The sequence below is a fragment of the Monodelphis domestica genome, chromosome 1, assembly GCF_027887165.1.
Source record: "Monodelphis domestica isolate mMonDom1 chromosome 1, mMonDom1.pri, whole genome shotgun sequence".
Taxonomy (NCBI): Eukaryota; Metazoa; Chordata; class Mammalia; order Didelphimorphia; family Didelphidae; genus Monodelphis; species Monodelphis domestica.
In genome coordinates, this window is record NC_077227.1 from 127,567,134 (window position 1) to 127,587,725 (window position 20,592).

Below are 20,592 nucleotides of genomic sequence, written 5' to 3' on the forward strand. Positions count from 1 at the left end.
GAGTCGGCAGGACCCTAGAGAGGAAGCGGCAAACAGGGCCAGGAAGGCGGGGGGACGAGCCATCCTGGGGTCCAAGGGAAGGAAATGGATGGATGGGGAATCCACCGAGGGGGATGGGGATGGTACCCGGAGCCGAGGCCCGACTGCCGGGGTGGCTAGGATCATGGCCCTTACCTTCGTTGGCTGGCGATGGCGACGTGATTTTTCCACCGGTTCGGTTCCAGTTCTTCCGCTCTTGCCGGCTGCTCTCATGGAAATGCAGCCGGAACCCCCGGGCCGGTGCCGCGCTGCTCCCGCCGCTACCGGCCCCTCCCGGGCAACTAACGCCACGCCCCCTAACGACCAATTTAGCCACGCCCCTGATCTCGGGACTGCGTTTATCCATTGGGCGGCACAGCCGCTACTCTACCAGTCCCGAGATCTCATTGCATCGGTGCCGCCTACTACTAAGATTTTAGTTCATTGGTAAGTCCAACCGCTTGTCAAGTGGAGGTTGGGCCCCAGGCCGAAAACACTTTGGTAATTGGTCTCCTTTGACGTCTTCGGCCAATAGAAGGCTACTGTTTGAGGGAAGGACCGGGTGGGGGAGGTCGAGAGGGTTGGGGCAATTGTGACAGAGGGGGTGGGCAGGGCTGGGCAATACTAGGCGGGAGAGCAGAGTGTAGGCTTAAGGTCTCCGTTTAGCGGGAAATAAAAGAGAAAAACCGTAGCGCTGGAGGGAGGAAGCAGTAGAACCCCAAAAGGCTGCTAGGCCTGGTGTAACCCTAACCTAGCTGGTTGCAACCGTATAAGAGACGCACCTTCAATGTGGCGCGTGCTCCGGATGCACCAAGGTGCAGAGAGGACAAGTAAGAACTGCTGCTGAGAGCATCTCTGGCCCATCGTAGTTCCGGGACCTTCCTCCAATCCATCAGCCCTTCAGTCAGGCCCGTAGAAGGGGCGTAGAATTTCGTTGATAAAGAGAACTCTCTAATGAACTCCAGCAATACAGGGCTTGGGCAGAGGTTGGAGAGGTGGTCAAATAAGCCGACGTGTAAAGCTGAAATGTAATAGAAATACTCTTATTAAGTGACTTGCGGAGGGCCACAGGCACCAGGCTGTCTAACTTCAAGGCCAACTCTATCTACTATTCCACACCACCTCAGCCTCTCTAAATGAATAGTCGTGAATGTAGTTTCATTTATCTGCTTTGCATGTTGAACAAGAGATATGACGATTGGCATCTATTTCACTGGCTTCTGAAATGCATCCTCCTTGCTCTAAGGTGCTCTGACTATAAGGAGCTCCGGAAGTATATTTTAATAAGACACGTTAGAAGTGTCTTATTTTGGATCTCTCCCAAAACATGGTGGAGGACAGGCATGTTTTATAAGATCTTTACTAGCTCTAACAATCTATAATTTTATAGAACTTCATTTAATAATTCTTATATAAAGGCAGGGTTGAAACCGGCCCACTCTATTTGAACTTTGATACCTTAACTAATTGAGAACACATTTAAATCAATCTAATCCGTCAATCATAGGCCTTAGAGAAGGGATTCCTAACCTTCATTTTGTGTCATGGACAGCCTTTGCCAGTCTGGTGAAGACTGAACTCTTTCTCAGAATAATGTTTTAAACTGTATAAAATAAAATGCACGGGTTTACAAAGGAAAGCAATTATGTTTAATAGATATAAAAATATTTTAAAACAAGTTCAGCAGCCCAGGTCAAGGTTTTTAACTGGAATGATATTGCACTAGAATCCTGTTGGAATTTTATTGTTCAGTTGTGTCCAAGTTCCTGGCAATATTTGGAATTTTCTTGGCAAAGATATTCGCCTGGTTTACTATTTCTTTCTTTAGCTCATTTTACAGATGAAGAAATTGAGGCAAACAGGGTTAAGTGACTTGTCCAAGGTCACAGTATTTGCAGCCAGATCTGAATTTAGGGAGATGAGTCTTCCTGATTCTAGGTCCAGTACTCTATCTACTTTGCCACCTATCTGCCTCTTGTTTGAATAATCTGAGCTAATCTATAAACTAGCAAATGAGCTGAGAAGACAAAATTATAGAAATTGCAACAAGTGTGTTCTACGAGTATATCTTTGAGGAAACTTAAGGGTTGTCGGAGGTGAAGAAGAAGACTTAGTTTGACCTTAGGTAGGTCTCCTTCCCCTTTCTAGCCTTTGCCTGAAGGAAGATTTTGCAAACTTCAAAAAGGTTTGGAGGAGTTTGGACTTCTCATCTTCCTATTGGTGTCCTAGCATCATTTCCCTCTTCCTCCTCTTTCATCCCTAAGGAATCAGCTAAAGGTTGGATCTGCCTTGGTATCAAGGATTTAGATGGACATATATTCATCATGCCTAAGGGAAACTAATTGAATATCTTACAAATGAGGGAAAAAACTTCTAGGATCCAAGAGCTATAATTACCCCTTTGCTGCCTGGACTTAGTGGTCTCTAAGCTTGAGACTCTATACCCTGAACCTGATATGTACTAGTGGGAAAAAAGTGTCACAAACTTTTGGAAGAATGTTTGTATCAATTATATTTTATAATTTCACTTTTGTAAATAACCTTTTCTAAAAGCTCCTTAAGTTTGGCTGATTAAATGACTAGGGTGAGGTAGCAGTGGGGTATATACTAGTGGGGACTCTGATGACATTAAATCTCCCCATATCTCTCAAACTTACTCCATTGAGGAATCATGGTCTAGGATTTGAATGAACAAAGCCAGTGGGAATTGGGATAAGGATCCTCAGAGATTACATGAAATCATTATGTAATTTATTTCATCAATATTTATATATCTTTTAATAATACAGATCTCAATTATCCGTGCTACCTATATTGTGTGATTCTTGTCCATGTTTTCCCATAATCCTTCACACAAAGAAGTCCATTTACTTGTTGAAGGCCTTTCTCTAGCTCTATTGATATCCTAACTGGAACAAATATATCTTTCCTGTTGGTTTTGCCCCATAGGTTTCCCCCCAGACATACATTTCTCTGATAATGTTGTTTACTTCTGAAAAATTATTGGATTGTAATATATATGGGAACCAATTATTCCTTCTAAAATTTGGACTAGCTTAATTATTTGAAATTATCTCTTGGAAGTAACTGCTACATTAAGTTGATATATCAAGGAACATGTAGGTATTCCTTTCCTTATGTAGAGGCAACTACTCTTTGAGGGTTTTTCTCAAAACTACCTTTTGAGATTTTTTGAGGTTTTGAGATTTTGGAATTGAGTGAAATCTATGTGTATTTAAATATGCTCTATCTCCTAAATACAACAAAGCAAACCCTTTAACTATATAGCAGTGCAGTCCTGTACCTACAAGCCTATCCCAGAACTGGCAGAAGCAAAAATATAATTTGGCTCTGATTTTCATTGAAATTACTTTAATACAATTGTTTACAACCTAATTATTTTTACTTGGTAAATCTGTCTTCTTTAGATTCTCTTTTGGAAAAGGTGAATCTATGCTTTACTAATGATGATGTTTACCCAGATTTTAGTGAAGGTACCTGATGGAATAAATAGAAGTAAGATCTGTCATTTTTATCAGCTCTCAGTGTAGATGTAGAACTTTTCCCAGATTATATTAAAACCCTTACTTAATTGAGGCCTAAAGAGTTGCTGTGGGACTGACAAGCAAAGATATCAGAGTAGGTGGAAGCCGGGTAGCTCAAGTCTTACAATGACTATTCCAACAAAGGTCTAAGAAGAGTACCATTCTAGGGGCAGCTTGGTGGCTCAGTAGATAGAGAGCCAGGCCTGGAGATAGGAGGTCCAAAGTACAAATCTGGCCTCAGACCCTTACAGCTGTGTGACCCTGGGTGAGTCATTTGACTCCAATTGCCTAATCCTTATCTCTCTATTGCCTTAGAATTAGAATTTAGTATTGATTCTAAGACAGAAGGTATGGATTAAAAAAAAAACAAAGCACCATACTGAGTAGTGATCAAAAAATCTAAGGAGAAACAACAGTGGGACCCTGTGACGCAGGGAAGTGACTAGGGCAGGAACTACTGAATAAGAGTATGCCAGAATCATGGGCTTAGACTCTGGACTCAAAACAGATATGAAGTGCTGTTGATTTTACCTCTGAATGAGATATTGGAATCAACCATAGGTTCAGAACAGGGGTAAACAGGCGGCAGTGTTGCTCTGATCCTGAAAGATATTTCCAGCAAGTAACAGGGACTGGGACTGGCAGTACTGGGAGCCTAATCAAGGGGGTAAATCTGTGACTGTGTTGCCTAGATCCAGATTTGGAGACTGCAAAACTGAGGATAGCATCAATCAGAACACACCCTAGGTCAGACCTCATAAAGCCCACTGAAAGTTTACAGCTTCCTGGCCTGAGGCACCCCTATGATCCTTTGATCCTTGAAGAACATTGCATTCAGTACCTGGAGAACCTAGTAGCAGGACCCCAGAAGAGACAAACCAGGGACCATACAAAGGCCACAGTGGTCCTGTTAGAAAGGTACAGAGACTGGATCTAACAGGAAGTCCTAATATGTGAAAAAGGCCAGAATAATGAGTAAACAAACAAACAAAAAAAAAGCCTACAATGATAAAGATCTATTATGATGCCAAAGATGCCCAAGAAACAAACCCAGAAGTGGAGAATACTTCCAGAACTCCTATAATCAAAGCCTCAAAGGGAAACACAAAGTTTGACCACAAGGCCAATTAGAATCCCTAAAATAAAATGATAATGAATTTAATATGTTATTATTGAAACGATAGTGCTAGAGAGAATAATTGGAAAATAAATGAAAGCTTTGGAGGAAAATTTGGAAAGAGAACAACATAGAACAAGAGGTACAAAGCTTTACCTAAGTAGACTCTTGAAAATTAAAAGGCATCAAAAAAAAGTTAATGATTCCATGAGACAACAGGAAATATGAAAGCAAAATCAAAAGACTAAAAAAAAGTAGAAGAAAATGTATACTATTTTTAAAATTTGACTTGGAAAATAGATCAAGGAGAGATAGATAATTTATGAATCATTGGACTACCTGAAAGCTATGGAGGGAAAAAAAAGAGCCTAGATATAATATTTCAGGAAATTAGGAAATAGAATTGCTCAGATTTATTAGAATAAGGGGCAAGTAAAAAAAAAAGAATGGATTTACAAGGAAATTTGTTAGACATACCAAGAACAATTCATTCCAATATTAAACAAACTGTTTGCAAAAGTAGGAAAAGGAAACCTATCACATTTCTTCTATGATACCAACATAGTTTAGATACCTAAACTAGGGAAGCTAGAATGGAAACAAAACAAAACAAACTATAGAACAATATCCATAATGAAAATTGATGCAAAAAACCTTTTTTTTTTTTTGCAGAGGCTGCAGCAACCTAACAAAAACATTATGTGCCATGACTAGGTTGAATCTGTACCAGGAAGGCATGGTTGATTTATTATTAGGAAAGCTACAAATCTAATTGGCCATATTTTAATAAGAACAATAAAAATCATATGGTTATATCAATAGGTGGAAAAAGCTTTTGACAAAAACAACACATATTCTTGTTCAAAACCTCAGAAAACAGTAATAAAAGAATCTTTCCTTAATATAAGTAGAATCTGAAGCCAACAGCCAACATTAAATGAAATAAGGATAAACTAGCATCCTTTTCAGTAAGGATGCCCTTTGTTACCATTATAATTTACACAATGCAAGAAATGTTAGTTGAAACAGTAAGACAACAAAAAGAAATGAAGGAAACAAAGCATAGACAAGAAATGAAATGATGACGATGATTTTGCCAGATAGGTTATTTTAGGTGCAGTGAATAGAGTTCTGGGCCTGGAATCAGAAGGTCCAGAGTTCAGATCTGACCTCAAACACTTAATAACTATGTGACCCTGGGCAATTCTCTTAACCTTTTTTGCCTCAGTTTCCTCATTTGTAAAATGAACTAGGAAAGGAAAAGGAAGGAAAAGATATTAGAGTACATTTGCCAAGAAAATCCCACATGGAATCAGAAAGTGTTGGACATAATTGAAATGACTCAACAACAAAGATGTTTTACTAGAGTCAACTAAAAATTAATTTAATTGATAGCTTCTATATAAACCATCAGCTTTTCTATATGTTACCAGCCAAATCCAGCAGGAAAAAAATTATATAGAACTTCTGTTTAACGTAACTACTTATGCCTTTGATATATAAATATCATAAAAAGATAACTTGCCCATTAAGCACATAGTATCATTGGTGACCTCTGTGTCCCTTTCCACAAAAGGGCTGAAGTAGACTATGGTACTTGGAAGTAGACTGGAGTGCTTGACCCCTAAAATGAAGAAAATCAGCCTTTTCTTGAACTTTTTGGTTAATTGTCCCAAGTGTGAAGTAGAACCCAACAAACAAATCAATTAGTCAATCAACATGCATGTTTTAAAACATTTCTTATATGTCAGTATTGCAGTAAGCAGTAGATACAAAAAAGGGCAGAAACAGTCCCTGCTTTCAAGGAATTTACATTATAAATAGATATACATGGAATTGCTAGAAGGTAAACTTTGTGGGGAAGAGAAGAAATGAAGGGCCAAGGAAAGTCCTGGTAACATTTGAGCTAAGTCTTGAAGGAAGTCAGGGACTCTAAAAGGAGGGAAAGCATTTTAGGCATGTAGGCCAGGGGATCAATCAATACAAAGGCAATGAGAGGAAGTGGACTGTGGGAGAAGTATCATTTAGATCTATGGCTACTAGATCATTGTATGCATGAAAAGGAGTAAAGTTTTTGAAAACTGAAAAGCTAGGAAGAGATTAAATTGTGAAGAGCTTTAAATGCTAAACAAAGAACTTGATATTTGACCTTAGAGGTAGTAGGGGTACAAGTATATTGAGTAAGGGGTGAAGAACTCATGCTTTAGGAAAAATCACTTTGGCAGCAATCTGGAGGATTGATTGTAATAGGGAGAGAGACTTGAGGCAGAGGTACCAAAAGCTGACAAAGTTTTGTCCTGGGTTAGTGGCTGTGAGTGGAGAGAAAGGGATATATTCAAGAAACATGAAGGAAAAAATGGTTTTTACAAAGAAATTCTATCAAACTTCCAAAGAACAATTCTAATATTATAGTTGCTGTTTGCAAAAAATAAGGGGAAAAAGGGGTCTTATCAAATTTCTTTGCTTGATTCAAACATGGCCTTGAAACCTAACCTAGGGAAAGTTAAAACAGAGAAAGAAAACTATAGAATGATAACCCTAATGAACATTGATGCAGAAAAAAATAGAAAAGAGGTTGTAGCAACATATCACAAAGACTTCTGAAGTTAGAAATGACAATGATTTTGCGAAAGATTGGATACACGAGAAGAGGAGAGTGAGTGATCAAGAATGACACTAAGGTTGCAAAATTGAGTGACAAAGGATGATAGTACCTAATATAGTAGTGGGTAAGTTCAGAGAAGAGAAAGGTCTGAGAAGAAAGATGAGTTCTGTCTTGGACATATTGAGTTTGAGATGCTGAGGAAGCATCTGATTTGAGATATGCAAGATGGATTTGGTGATGCAGGATTGATACTCAGGAGAGAGATGAGAGCTGAATTTATGGAGTTGGGAATTATCTGCATAGGAGTAAGAATTAAATCTATGAACTCACAAAATCATGAGGAATCCATGAGATCACCAAGTGAGACAGTATATAGGAGAAAGAGAAAAGAACCTAGAATAGAACCTTAGGGGTGCTGACACTCATGATTAGTGGCTGTGACCTAGGGGGGGAAACCAGCAAAGGAGATGGAAAAGAAGTAATTAGCCAGATATATGGACAACCAGGAGAATGCAGTGCTATAAAAACCAGAAGAGGAGAGAATATCTAGGAAGAGAGCATGTGTCCAATGTTCCAGAAAAATTAAGAAAGGGCAAAGATTTAAAAAGTTGATTAGATTTAGCTTAATAAACCATTGAGTTTGTAATGATTTTGTTTTTCTTTTAGTGGGAGGGAGAGGTAGGAAGAAGAGAATATGGAGCTCAAAATGAAATTGATTTAAAAAAGATTATTATTACTTTTGCAGAGAGAACAATTTCAGGTGAATTATAAGATCAGAAGCCAGATTCCTTTGAGTTTGGAAGACTGCGAGAAGTGTAAGGACCTAGTGTATAATGGTTTTCTCAAGGAGTATAAACGAGAAGAGAATATATGATTAGGGTGATATCTAATGGAGATGTTAAGAACAAAATGATAGTTTTTTAAGGTTGGGGAAAAACATAGGCATGTTTGTAGGTAGCAAACCAGGAACATTTAATACAAAGGGAGAGATGGGAGATTAAGGAAAGAGTGGGTAAGATGTGGATAGCATGGGGTCAAGGGAACATGTAGAAGTGTCTGCCTTGGCAAAAGGAAGAGTTCCTTCTTCATTGGAGACTAAAATGATGGAGAGCAAAGTGGAAGAAAATGTCAGAAGGATATGAAATGAGAAGGGAAAAAGAGAATGGTTTCTTTTTTCTCATTTTTTTCCAGTGGCAAATTGCTAGGTCCTAAGATGAAAGTGGAGTTAGGGGAGCTTTGGGAGGTTTGAGGAGAGATGAAGTTTGCAACAAACACTTATGAGCTATAGAGGTATAGAGAACTCCCAAGAAAATCACGATTGCAGAATGATAGTTAGAAGGGACCTCTAGTGGCCATCTCCAACCCACATACAGGAGGAAAACCCACTATAACATACCCAACAAGTGACCATCCAGCTTCTTGAAGATTGCCAAAAAAGGAAGAACTCACCACCTCTGCAAACAGGAACCACTTTTGAATAGCACAATTTGTTAGGAAGTAAGGCTGGTCTCAAGTTTGCCTAGGCAAGTGCAGGTTCTTGCTTCCATGCGTGTGCAGTCATTATTGCTTCAGGGTAACAAAATCCCAAACAACCCAATTGGCATCCTATTTACAGGGAGCCTTTTCCTGGCCCAGTCACTGATGAATTTTGACTCAACTCCCAGGTATAAGAGCCAACAAGAAGCTACTGTGAATATCTTTTAGAAAAGGGCAGAAACATGTGGCTCCCTAAAAAGGTCCCAAAAGGAGGGTCAAACTCATCACTGGTTATAACAGTAAGTGTGAGAGGCAAAATCCCAGGTCTAATTCCTGTGAGCAGCAAAGTGGCTCAGCAACTAGAGGAGTAGGGTCTCTAGAGTCAGGAAAACTCATATTCATGAGTTCAAATCCAGCCTCAGACACTTACTCATTGTGTAACCCTGTGGGCAAGTCATTTAACCCCATTTACCTCAGTTTATTCATCTGTAAAAATGAGTTAGAGAACCAAATGGCAAATTATTCCAGTATCTCTGCCAAGAAAACTCCAAATGGGGTCATAAAGAGTCAGACACCACTGAACAACTGACTCCTAAACCCAGGATTCTTATCTACTGGGCTTGGCTGCCAATCTGTGAAGAAGAAACATGTTATTCTAGAATTTTATGTTTTAAACAGATTGTGATCTTATAATGGAAAGTCTTAATGTTTGCGTTTTCTTGGATATTTTTGTGTCTTAGAGCTACAATTTCCTTGTTGCTGTGTCTTTAAATAGTGTTTCTCAATTGCCTTACACATGGCTGCACATGTGCTAGTCAAACAGTTCCAGTCCAATAAGATTTAGCTTCTTCCTTTGCTTTGGGAAACAGATTACTTGCTAGGCAAAGGAAAACATGAAATGGCTTGTGGAGATCAGGCAAGACTTTTCTCAAACTTGATTCAGAGCCACAAAAGCAGCTGTTATGAGTGGGATCCAGATGGGTTCACAATTTGCAGATTCAGTTTTCTCTGCTAGGAAAGCGAGATTTGGCCAAAAGTTCCAGAAAGGGACCATCTTTCCAGCTTAGGAATTCTCAAAACACAGTTATGTGAAAGCAATTCAGAATGAGATGTGGGAGAAGGCATGGCAGAGGAGGACTCGTGAAAGGACAGAAAAATCTCTTCTCCTCTGCAGCTCTTGTTGCCTGGAGCAGCCTTCCAATATTACTCCCTGAAAGGAACATCTGTTTTCTCCTTTGTCTTTGGGCTCCAATTTTCTCCCTCTCTGTGAGTTCTTATTCTATTCTACTTAAACATATTGTTTCAGTTCCATAAAACATTTTCATCAGAGACGATTTATGAGATGACTTGTAAATTTTTTGTCTTTGAGTTTAATAGGTTCTTAGGTTCCAATCTTCTGATAGTTCATTTTGGCCAGGGACATGGACAAGTATTGGGATAGAGTAGTCAATCAGTCAACAAGCATTAATATGCCAAGTACTATGTTAAGTGCTAGAAAAACAAAAATATAGTCCCTACCCTTTAAGAGGGTACATTCTAATGGGAGAGACAACTAGGTTCATACAAAATTAATACATAATTTTTACAGAGTAGATAGAAGGCAAGACAGGAGGGGTAGGCACTAGCTTTTGGGGAATTGGGAAAGGCCTCTTGAAGAAGGTGAAACTTGAGCCCCACTTTTAAGAAAGTCAGAGAAGCCAAGATCTACAGATATCAAGACAGAACATTCTAGACACGTGGGATAGATAATACAAAGGTAATGGAAAACCGAGTATTGTTTTTGCAGAGCAGCAAGTAGGACAGCTTTGCTGGATCATAGAGTATGTGAAGAAGAATAAAGTATAAAAAGAGGAGGAAAGACATGGAGGGGCCAGTTTACAAAGCAATTTTTCAACAAGAAAAATTCAAGAGGAACAACATTCCTCTTGGTGACTACTCTAGAAGACCGGATTGTACCTACTCACATTCTGGGACGGGTATGGCTCTAGTTCTTTGCCAAAGCTGAAGTGGCTGCCAACTTCACCAAAGCAGCTCACTTCTCAGACCTGTGAAGATCTATTGATAAGATAATAGGTTGCTAGGAGGCAACATGGTACAATGACAGGGCCAAACTCCCATCACTGCTTTCTGCTCATTCTGTGACTGAAAAATCACTTCATCTTTCTTCTTTTTCAATGGCGGTGATTTTTACTGACCTAAGCACCTCCATAACACTAACAAAGTGTAGGTAGTTCTCCTTTAGGGAAGTAGATGTTCCTAAGAATTGCCACTTTTACAAAAATCACACAAAAAAAACCACAGGGTTATTAAGGAAATGGTGATAAGGGCACAACACTCAAATTTGGTCCTAAGAGAAGCCACTGTAGTTGCCACATGAGGAACCTCTATGGTAGGATTTGATTTGCTGACAAGGCCAGCCACAGTTTGGTGAGGGGCATAGATGTGGTCACTCCATGACCTGAATGGTCTCTTCTGAGAGGTGCCCCAGAGGACCCCTCCCTCTGACATATAGTTCTGTGCCCATCTCCACTGAAATCCACTCTGACTGTATCTGGTCAGGCTTTTCCTTGGGTCAGTGGCTTGACAGTGGCAGGGGTCACAAGAGCTGGATCATTGTTTCATCTCTTTTGGGGTTGAGAGAATCACATTGAGGGTCTTCCTGACTTTCTTTTTCTTCCCTGCTTGACACTCCTGGCCCCAACTTTTTGATCCCCCAGCATTATACTATATTCCTGACAGGGGACTCACAACCACATGCTGAATCTTTCTCCATGGTGCTTTCCCCTAGTTGGAGCCGAACATCTCCTCTTCCCACAGACCATATTGCTTGCTGGTCATGCTCCTTCCCCAATTCAACCATTGAGATCACCCCCTTGGTGCTCTCCCTGACATTGTGGTATAATTTATGGGATGATGGAAATCTAGGATAAGCAAATTTAAAATTCATTTTAGGTTCAAACTGTTCTTTAGTATTTCAGATGCGTTGGAACAAATTTAAGTTTTCAAAACAAACATTATGTCAGAACTAGGTGTGTTCTGCATGTGGAGTACATCACCAGTACCTGTAACTATAATATTTAACATTTATGGGTTCATGACAGCTTTTCCCTAACAATGTCAGAACCATTCTTTTCCTTATGAACTTACCCAAGTACAATAGATTCAGAACTCTCCAGTTAAGGATTTTGAGAGACTAAGTGGTAGGAAAATGATAAAGAATATAGCTTGGCAAAAGGTATGCAATAGAGAAACTCATGATGTGATATTAAAGTAATGCAGCCAGTTTTCACGTGTAGCCTATGAAACCAATATCATGCTATGACCTCACCTTGTGAGAGCTCAGCAATGGATTCAAAGGAGCCATCACCCTGATCTCCAGGTTAGTGTCTTCTTGATAATGAAGCCAGGGTTTGTTTATAGGCTAGTGAACAGAAGGATGGGTTGAAGAGGGACATAACATCTTCTGTACCTAGGTTTGGCCTTTCACAATCAAGGGCAGGACAGCTGGACATCTAAAATAAAATTTTAGACTTGCAATGGTAGCCCATCAGAAATAAAAATGTTCAAAAACATCTTATGATCATATATAGCAGGGAGTGTTGGAAAGGTGAATGGCCAAAAATGATCCCTTTTTATTCACCATATATATTTCTTTTTAGAATCACTTTTAATTCCAATGATAAAAATCAAGTTCATACTTCTCTGGACACTGACAGGGTTACTGCCCAAGTAGTTAATTGCTGAACCAGTAGAACATTTAGCCCATAGCTTTTCTCCTGTAGTATCCCATCACTGGGCTATTAAAGACTTTGTGTAGTTGTACATTCCTGTTTTAATGAGAAAAGCATCAAATATATATTGAATACCTACTATGTGAAAAATTCAATATTCAGCACTAAAGATCTAAAAGATCTAAAATATAGCATCTAGTTCAATAAGCTTAAAATATAATAAAAAGGTATTATTGAATTGGGGACAGCTAGGTAGCAGAGTAGTTAGAATGTTAGGTTTGGAATTGGAAGGACCTGGGTTTAAAGTGGGCCTTAGACACTTCCAAATGGGAAGATTGTAATTGATCAGTAAGTTGAAATAAGGTTTTATTGAAGTAGAATTTGAGTAGGTTTGTAAGGTATTGATAAGAGCTGAAACAAAGAAGGTGAGGACATTCTTGGTCCAGGAACATCATGAGCAAAGGCTCAGTAAATAAAGAGCATTCTAGTTTGCTGGAGTACAATGTGCTTGGAAAGGTGTAACATGATACCAGACTGTGTGACCTTAGGCAAGTCACTTACCCCCTTTTTCCTAGTCCTTGTTCTTCTGTCTTAGAATTATTATTAATATAGAAAATAGGAGTTAAAAAAGAAAGGCATTGAATGAACAAATAGAAAAAAATCATTTATTAAGTATTTAATATGTGCTGAGCATTGGGGATTCAAGCACAAAATCAAATACAGTCCCTCCCCTCAATCAGATTATGTTCCAATATGGGAATACATTACATGTAATACAGGGGAGGGGGAGGATGTCCAGGAATGACAGGGAGGGCCTTAAACCCTTTAGTCTTGAAAGTTAAAGATGAAGCCATTCCCCAATTGACAAATGGTCAAAAGATATGAACAAGCAATTTTCAGATGAAGAAATCAAAGCTATCAATAATCATATGAAAAAAATTTCTAAATCACTCTTGATTAGAGAAATACAAATTAAAACAATGCTGAGGTACCACCTCACACCTATCAGATTGACCAATATGTCAGTAAAGGAAAGTGATAAATGTTGGAGGGTATTTGGCAAAATTGGGACACTAATGCATTGTTGGTGGAATTGTAATTTGATCTAACCATTCTGGAATGCAATTTGAAACTATTCCCAAAGGGCTATGAAATTGTGTGTATCCTTTGATCCTATTAGGGTCTATATCCTAAAAGATCATAAAAATGGGAAAGGACCTGATTGTACAAAAATGTTTATAACAGTTCTTTTTGTGATGGCAAAAAATTGGAAGTTGAGGGAACAGCTGAACAAATTATAATATATGTTGTTGATAGAATACTATTGTAGCATAAGAAATGATAAGCAGGATATCCATGTGAATTGATACAGAGAGAAATAAGCAGAACCAAGAGACCATTGTACATAGTAACAACAATATTGTACAATGATCAGCTGTGAAAATTTGGCTATGATCTCAGCAATGCAATGATCTAGAACAATTCTGAATGACTTATGACAAAGAATGCTAAGAACTATTGGAATCAGATGGATGCAGATGAAAGCATACTATCTTTCATATCAGTGTATTTATGGTTTTATTTGGGGGTTTTGGTTTTATATAAGTATTCTTTTACAACAATTACCAATATGGAAGTAAGTTTTGCATGATTACATACATAAATACATATATATATATGTATATACATATATATACATATCAGATCAAATTGTTTACCATCTCTGGGAGAAGGGAGGCAGGGAGACAATTGGATCTTATGAGTTTGGAAAATGTATGTTGAAAATTGTTATTACATGAACTTGAGAAAATAAAATATTTTTATAAAACAGAATATTTATGAACTAATTCCAGGAGGACCAATGGCAGAATTTATTTTGCCATGGTTCCAGAACTGGAGGGAAGAATAGGAATAATAGGAAGGATACTGTATAAGACAAAATAACTATGAAAAGGTAATCAACAATATCTTGCAATAAAGGTAAATGCTAAACAAGTGGTAAAAAAAATAAGGGTAGTGAGGACATCAGTGAGGACATTTTACTTTAGCGGGGATGACTAGAGAAGAGGTGGGTGTTGAGCTGAGCTTTGAGGATGAGTAGAATTTTGGCATGTAATAAAAAGATATAGCAAAGCATGTTCAAAAATAGAATAATTAGGCTGCAGGAGAGTATTTCCTTAGGGAATCAGTAGGATTCCGTAATTTAGTTTGGATCATGGAAGACCACAAATGCCAGACTAAAAAGTTTTGACCTTTCCCTATAGATAGTGGAAAACCATTAAAGTTATAGAAGCAGGATAGTGACATGATAAAAGTAGTATTTTAGGAAGATTAATTTATCAACGGTACCCAGAATGGATCAAAATAACGAGATACTAAAGGCAGAGTATTAAGGTCCTATAAGAAGTATTAGAAATCCAAAGGTAGAGTGACTCTTCAATCAGTCACAACCCACGCTGATAAAGCAGTGTGTGTAAAGTACATCCTAGCTCATGAGGTATATCTAATAGTTTTAGATTAGAGATGGTTCCTGCTGAGAAGACATACCCTTTATATTGTATCATTTGATTCCTAATATTGTTCTCTAACATTCCATGTTCAAGCTTTTACCTCACTCCTTTGTCCTTATAATCATAGGAATGCCCTCACATCCTTTGCTCCAGAATAGCTTCTAAAATAGGGATAATGAAGATTGAGCATGGAAGCTCCATCCTGTCTAATTTTGGCCAAGCATGTCCAGCAGTAGCATGCTTTCTTTCTTCCAAAGGGTAAATAATGGGAATCAGATTTAACCAGACCTAACTTGATTTCTCCATGTAAATCAGTAAGGATATTAGAATCCTGTGATCAGGGATGTAACTTCCCCCCACCATCATGAAGGGATCAGGGAAGGGCTGGAAAATATTGAATTACCTCTTCATTAAGTATCTACCAATTAGAGATGTCTTGGGCTTTACAGAGGAGGGCTGAATAATGAGATTTCAGAATTATATTTAAATGATTTAAGGCTCTGGATGAATTGTTTCTGATTACTGAGAGAGATCATGGATCATTAATTTATTGGTTATTGCTAGTCTAATCAATAAATTGATTTTTCTTACCCAGAATCCAATCTCTTGGAATTTTTACTTGTCACACTGCTGTATGTCTAATTGGGATATGAAGCACTAACACAGATCTTAAATACACAATATATTATATGACAGACAATGGGGTGCAGAGAATGGAATGTTAGATTGGGAGTCAGAAAGATGTTGGTTCAAATCCTGTCTGACAGTAGATGTACCACTGTGGGAGAGTCACTTTACTGCTCAGTGTCTCTTTAGACAACTCCCTGAATCTAAATTCTAAGTTATAAATAGACTGTATTGGAATTGGTAGAGAGAGTAGCCACATATCATATCTTTTGGGCATATGACATGATTTAGGAAATATTACAAAACAAAGTATTCTATGAACTCCAAATGGGAAGATTATTACCAATCAGTAGGTTCAAAGAAGTCTTCATGGAAGTGGAAATTGAGTAGAGTTGTAAAGGATTGATAGGAACTGAAACCAAAGAGGGTGGAGACATTCCTGGCACAGGAACAACATGAGCAAAAAGCTCAGGGAGTATAGAGTATTCTAGTTTGCTGGAGTACAGTGTGCTTGGAAAGGAATAACATGATATAAGACTGTAGACGTAAGGTTGTGACAGATTGTGGAGGTGTTTGAACTTGTATTTAGATGACTTCCCAGTCTGTATCTCAAGCCTGAACCTGTCTTTTGACCTCAAGTCCTCATTTTCAACAGTTCATCTCTGCTTGGATTTTCCACAGGTATTTCCATCCCAACATATTCAGAATCAGGCTTATTATAATGAAGCTTATTATGTTAAGCTTATTATAAGCAAGCTTATTAACAAGCTTATAGATTCAATCTTTCTTTTGTCTTCACTATATCTGCCTGCTGTACCCTCCGGTCTTCCATGTTCTTAACCTGAGGTCATTTTTGACTCTTCTTTCATCATTTCTCATACCTATTCTGCCACTGGTTCATCTCTATACCGTCTCTCACATGTCATATCCTCTAATCCCATTATTATTACTCTAGTTTGATCTTTCATTACCATCTACTTGAACTATTATAATAGTTTCCTTACAGATTTTCCTTAGTGTCTTCTTTCCTCACTCTAATCCTTCATAATAATAATAATAATAAATAATATAATATAATAATAAGATACATTTTTTTTGCCCATTAAATTTGTTGTGTCACTATTTTACTCAAAAGCCTTCAGTAGTTTTCTATTGGCTCACAAATAAATTCAAATAATTTCTTAAGGCCCCTTACATCTTGTCATTAATCTACTTTTTCAGTCTTGTCTCATTTTGCTTCTTTACATATACGTTACACTCCAATCAAACTGGACATTTATCTTCTGCAAATGGACATTGTATTCTTGTTTAATCTGTTCCCAATGCTTAGAATATTTTTCTTCTATATCTTTACCTTTTGAACTCCTACCTGTCCATTAAAGGCTCAGTCAAATGCTACCTTCTACAAGAAGTCTTCCCTCATCACACATCAATTAAAAATGAACATTTCTATAGGTGTCAAGTTGCATTTTTGTAACTTTCTTTTTTCTTTAAAAATTGTTACTAATATATTTTGTGTTCACATTACCCTAATTTCCCAGTTACTCCTTTTTTATTATCTATAAAGTCATTACTTATATCAAAGAATTTTTAGAAGAGATCAGAAATATAAGATAAATAAAATTAAAAAAGCTGTTCAGCAAAACTAACCAACACTTTAACCAACATTTTCAGTATATAAAGTGTACCACATTAATTTCTGCAAACAAAAGGAGACACTTTTCATATCTTTTTTGGATCTAAGGTTAATTATTATAATTAGTGTTGGTTTTAATTATTACTGTTTTTATTTTCATTTACCTTGTTGTGGCCATTATATATATATATATGTATATATATATATATATATATATATATATATAGCCATTTTCCTCCTTCTGCTCACTTCATTTCAGATCAGCTCATAGAAATATTCCCATGCTTTCCTATATTCTTCTTATTTTATAGTTTCTTTGGCATAGTAATAATCTATCACATTCATGTATCTTAATTTATTTAGTCTTTCTCCAATTATTGAATCACAGGATCATCGATATAGACTTGGAAGTCATCTTAGAACTATCTAGCCAAACCACCTCACTTTACAGAGGAGGAATCTAATAAATGAAGTGTTTAATTGACTTGTATATGTTCAAAAGACATTAAAAGGCAAAGCTAGTATTTAAACCCAGGTCAGCTAACTCCAGATTCAGTGTTCTTTCTGCTACAATTTGTCTTCAATCCTCTGCAACCTCAAAAGTATATTTGTTTTTTTTTTTTGGCAAGTACCATTTTTACTGCAATATGTGATAATGAATTGTCTTATGAAATAATGTGTTTTGTAGCTAGCTTTTGGGCAAATGCCATTCTACCAACCACCTTTCTTTGCTTCTCCAAGAAGCACCTGTTATTTATCCTTCCATTTAGCTGCAACTTCATTCTTTCTTCTGGTTTTGTTTATAGCAAGAGTAGATAAAATGGTACACAATATAAATAAGGTCCTGAATTTGTTTTCTAAGGAACAACTTAACTAATTTCAAAAAGGGACATAGCTAGTAGACTGACCACCTGGGAAAATTTTTTGTTGTTCCATGGTGATCCATTAAATAATAAAAAATAAAAAATAGTTCTCAGTTCTATGTTGTTCCCTTCCATTCCTACAGTGATAGTGACGAAATGGCAGAGTTATGGAAATGGGGCCAAGAGTACTAATGTGAACAGTTTTTAAGAGTGCCAGTGACCAATGATGGATTATAGTGAGGGAGGAGATAAGTATTGACATTCTTACTATAAAGAAAACCAGAAGAAAGGAAATTCCCTCAAAATGGAAGGCTGACTATCAGATATTCCTTGGAGAAGCAAAGAAAGGAGTTGGGGAAGTGGCATACACTCACAGGCTATAAGTACCATTATTTTTTGAACATTTTGTTTTCATATATTTCAGTACAAATGTTAGGTACTTGTCAAAAGATCACCATGAATATAATTGTAGCACATATACCATCAGTTGCTGAGTTTAAAATAGCAGAGAAAGTTAAGCTTTGACACTTCAAAACTGCACTAAAACTGTATAAAGGAAAATATGGTTTAAAAGAAAAATAATGAGAAAAGCCAAAGACTTGGAGATTACCCAGATACCTGATGTCTCTATCATAAAAAAATTATCTTAAAAATTTTTTTTCAAGCCTAAAATAAGGAAAGCAACAAACTGTACCATAAGGAACAAACTAGACTATATTTTATTAAAAAGGAAAAGACATTATTGGTGTGAGAGTTATCTCTAAGTGAGCTGTGCATAATCAGATTATTAACTTATTAGAAGTAATATTAGAATTTGTAAAAAAAATAAGAAAAAGTTATGATGTACTATTAAAACAATTTAGCCCTGAATTGCTTTAAAAATTTATTGAAAATGAAAATGAGAAATGGACAACAGAAATTACGTGCATATCAACAATAATAATTTCATTTAGAAGTTGAAACAAAAAGATTGAAAAATCCCAGAAAGAGACAATGTGCTCCAAGCAGTATTAAGGCCCTTCCATGTAGGCTAGATTCATTTTTTCCAAGGTGCTTTCTTACTCAGGCTAGACTTTTTTTCCCCTTAGAAGTTTAAACTTAATTGGCCCAGGGTTAAAACTAAAACTATTGATATAACAGTATAATTGATAACATACTAAATCTATGGGAAAAAATCTTAAAGCTCATTAATACCCAAAAAAGGTGACTGAGGGCACTATTGCTACAGAAACAAACCTATGATGCTTCAAAATACACATGCTTGTTGCCACAGAGGGAAAATATATGTGTATATATTTGTAACATAACTGAGCAATAATCATTGCTTAAAATGCTATTAAGTAATTTTTAGCATGAACCCACTGGAACCATTGGTTGCAACCTTCAAGGGATTCTCAAACAACTTAATGAGACCCACTGGTCTAAGAATACAAGTTTCAGAGGAAATGCCAATCTGCATGAAGGAGTTTCCTCATCTTTAAGTTATCTTTGCTAATTAAACCATAAGTCTATCCCTATCTTCATCTTAGATTTAGCTCAGCCCTGCAGCCTATGAAGATAATTTGAATACTGGCTCTGTCACCCAACTTGTTATGCCATCTTTACTTTCATCAAAGAATAAAAAAAAGATCATATGGCACAAGGGTCTAAGATAATAGATGCCTGAGGCATTTCACTAGAGATGTACCACCAAGTTGACATTGATTAATTAATGATGACTCTATGGATATGATTAATTTTCTAAAAAAGTCATTAGGCAATAGATTGTTTAAAAACTTGTGAGGAATATGCACACAGAGAGATGTATCTAAGTATGAGCTCCTTTAGGTTTTTCCCTAGAACTTCTTTTATAAAGAAAATCATCATCAAAAGGAATGCTTACTCTGTTATGATTGGACATACTAAGATGTGAATAAATGAGAGTAGAGAAAAAGAAACTCATAGTTAAGAAACATTTGTTTTGCATGATATAGGTGATATAGTGGTAGTCTCTTGGTGATCGAGAATGACTATTGTCTTTGTGCAGTTTCATCTATGGTGTACCCTCATGTGGCTTTGGAGTCCAAAGGCTGAGGCGCACAGTTTGTGGCACATGGGGCATGGGACTCCAGTTGTTACGGGAGGTGCGGTTGTGGCCTGGTGTTGGTGTTCACGCGCAGCGGCAAGACGTCGACGTCGCTCATCTCCAAAAGTGGTGGCAGCCTGGTTAATGTGGGTTTGCCAGCTGCTTTTGTCAGAGGCAGCGAGTTCTAATTGCTTTGGTGTGATGCCAGCCCACTTCTGGTTGGACTTTAGCTGATCCTTGAATCTTTTCTTTGGTCGGCCTTGTTTCCTGAGTCCAGCTGACAGTTCACCATAGAATACCTGTCTTGGTATTCGCTGTGGGTCCATGCGATGACGTGTCCAGACCATCGTAGCTGGGTTTGAGGACCAGGACTTCGATGCTGGTGGAGTTGGCTCTGTC

The 20,592-nt window shown here is 37.5% G+C and overlaps 1 protein-coding gene across 5 annotated transcripts in view; it reads right to left on the bottom strand.

Moving 5' to 3' along the window:
* ABHD2 (abhydrolase domain containing 2, acylglycerol lipase) overlaps nucleotides 1-489 on the bottom strand; it is a 121,935-nt gene extending 121,446 nt beyond the window's left edge. For 3 of the 5 annotated variants that reach the window (XM_056806594.1, XM_056806588.1, XM_056806601.1), the window contains exon 1: nucleotides 175-489. The gene's annotated coding sequence lies outside the window, so the exon portion shown is untranslated. The remainder of the gene's footprint in view (nucleotides 1-174) is intronic. The other 2 variants (XM_056806586.1, XM_016424159.2) reach the window with 2 other exon arrangements.
* Between the last annotated feature and the right edge of the window lie 20,103 nt (nucleotides 490-20,592).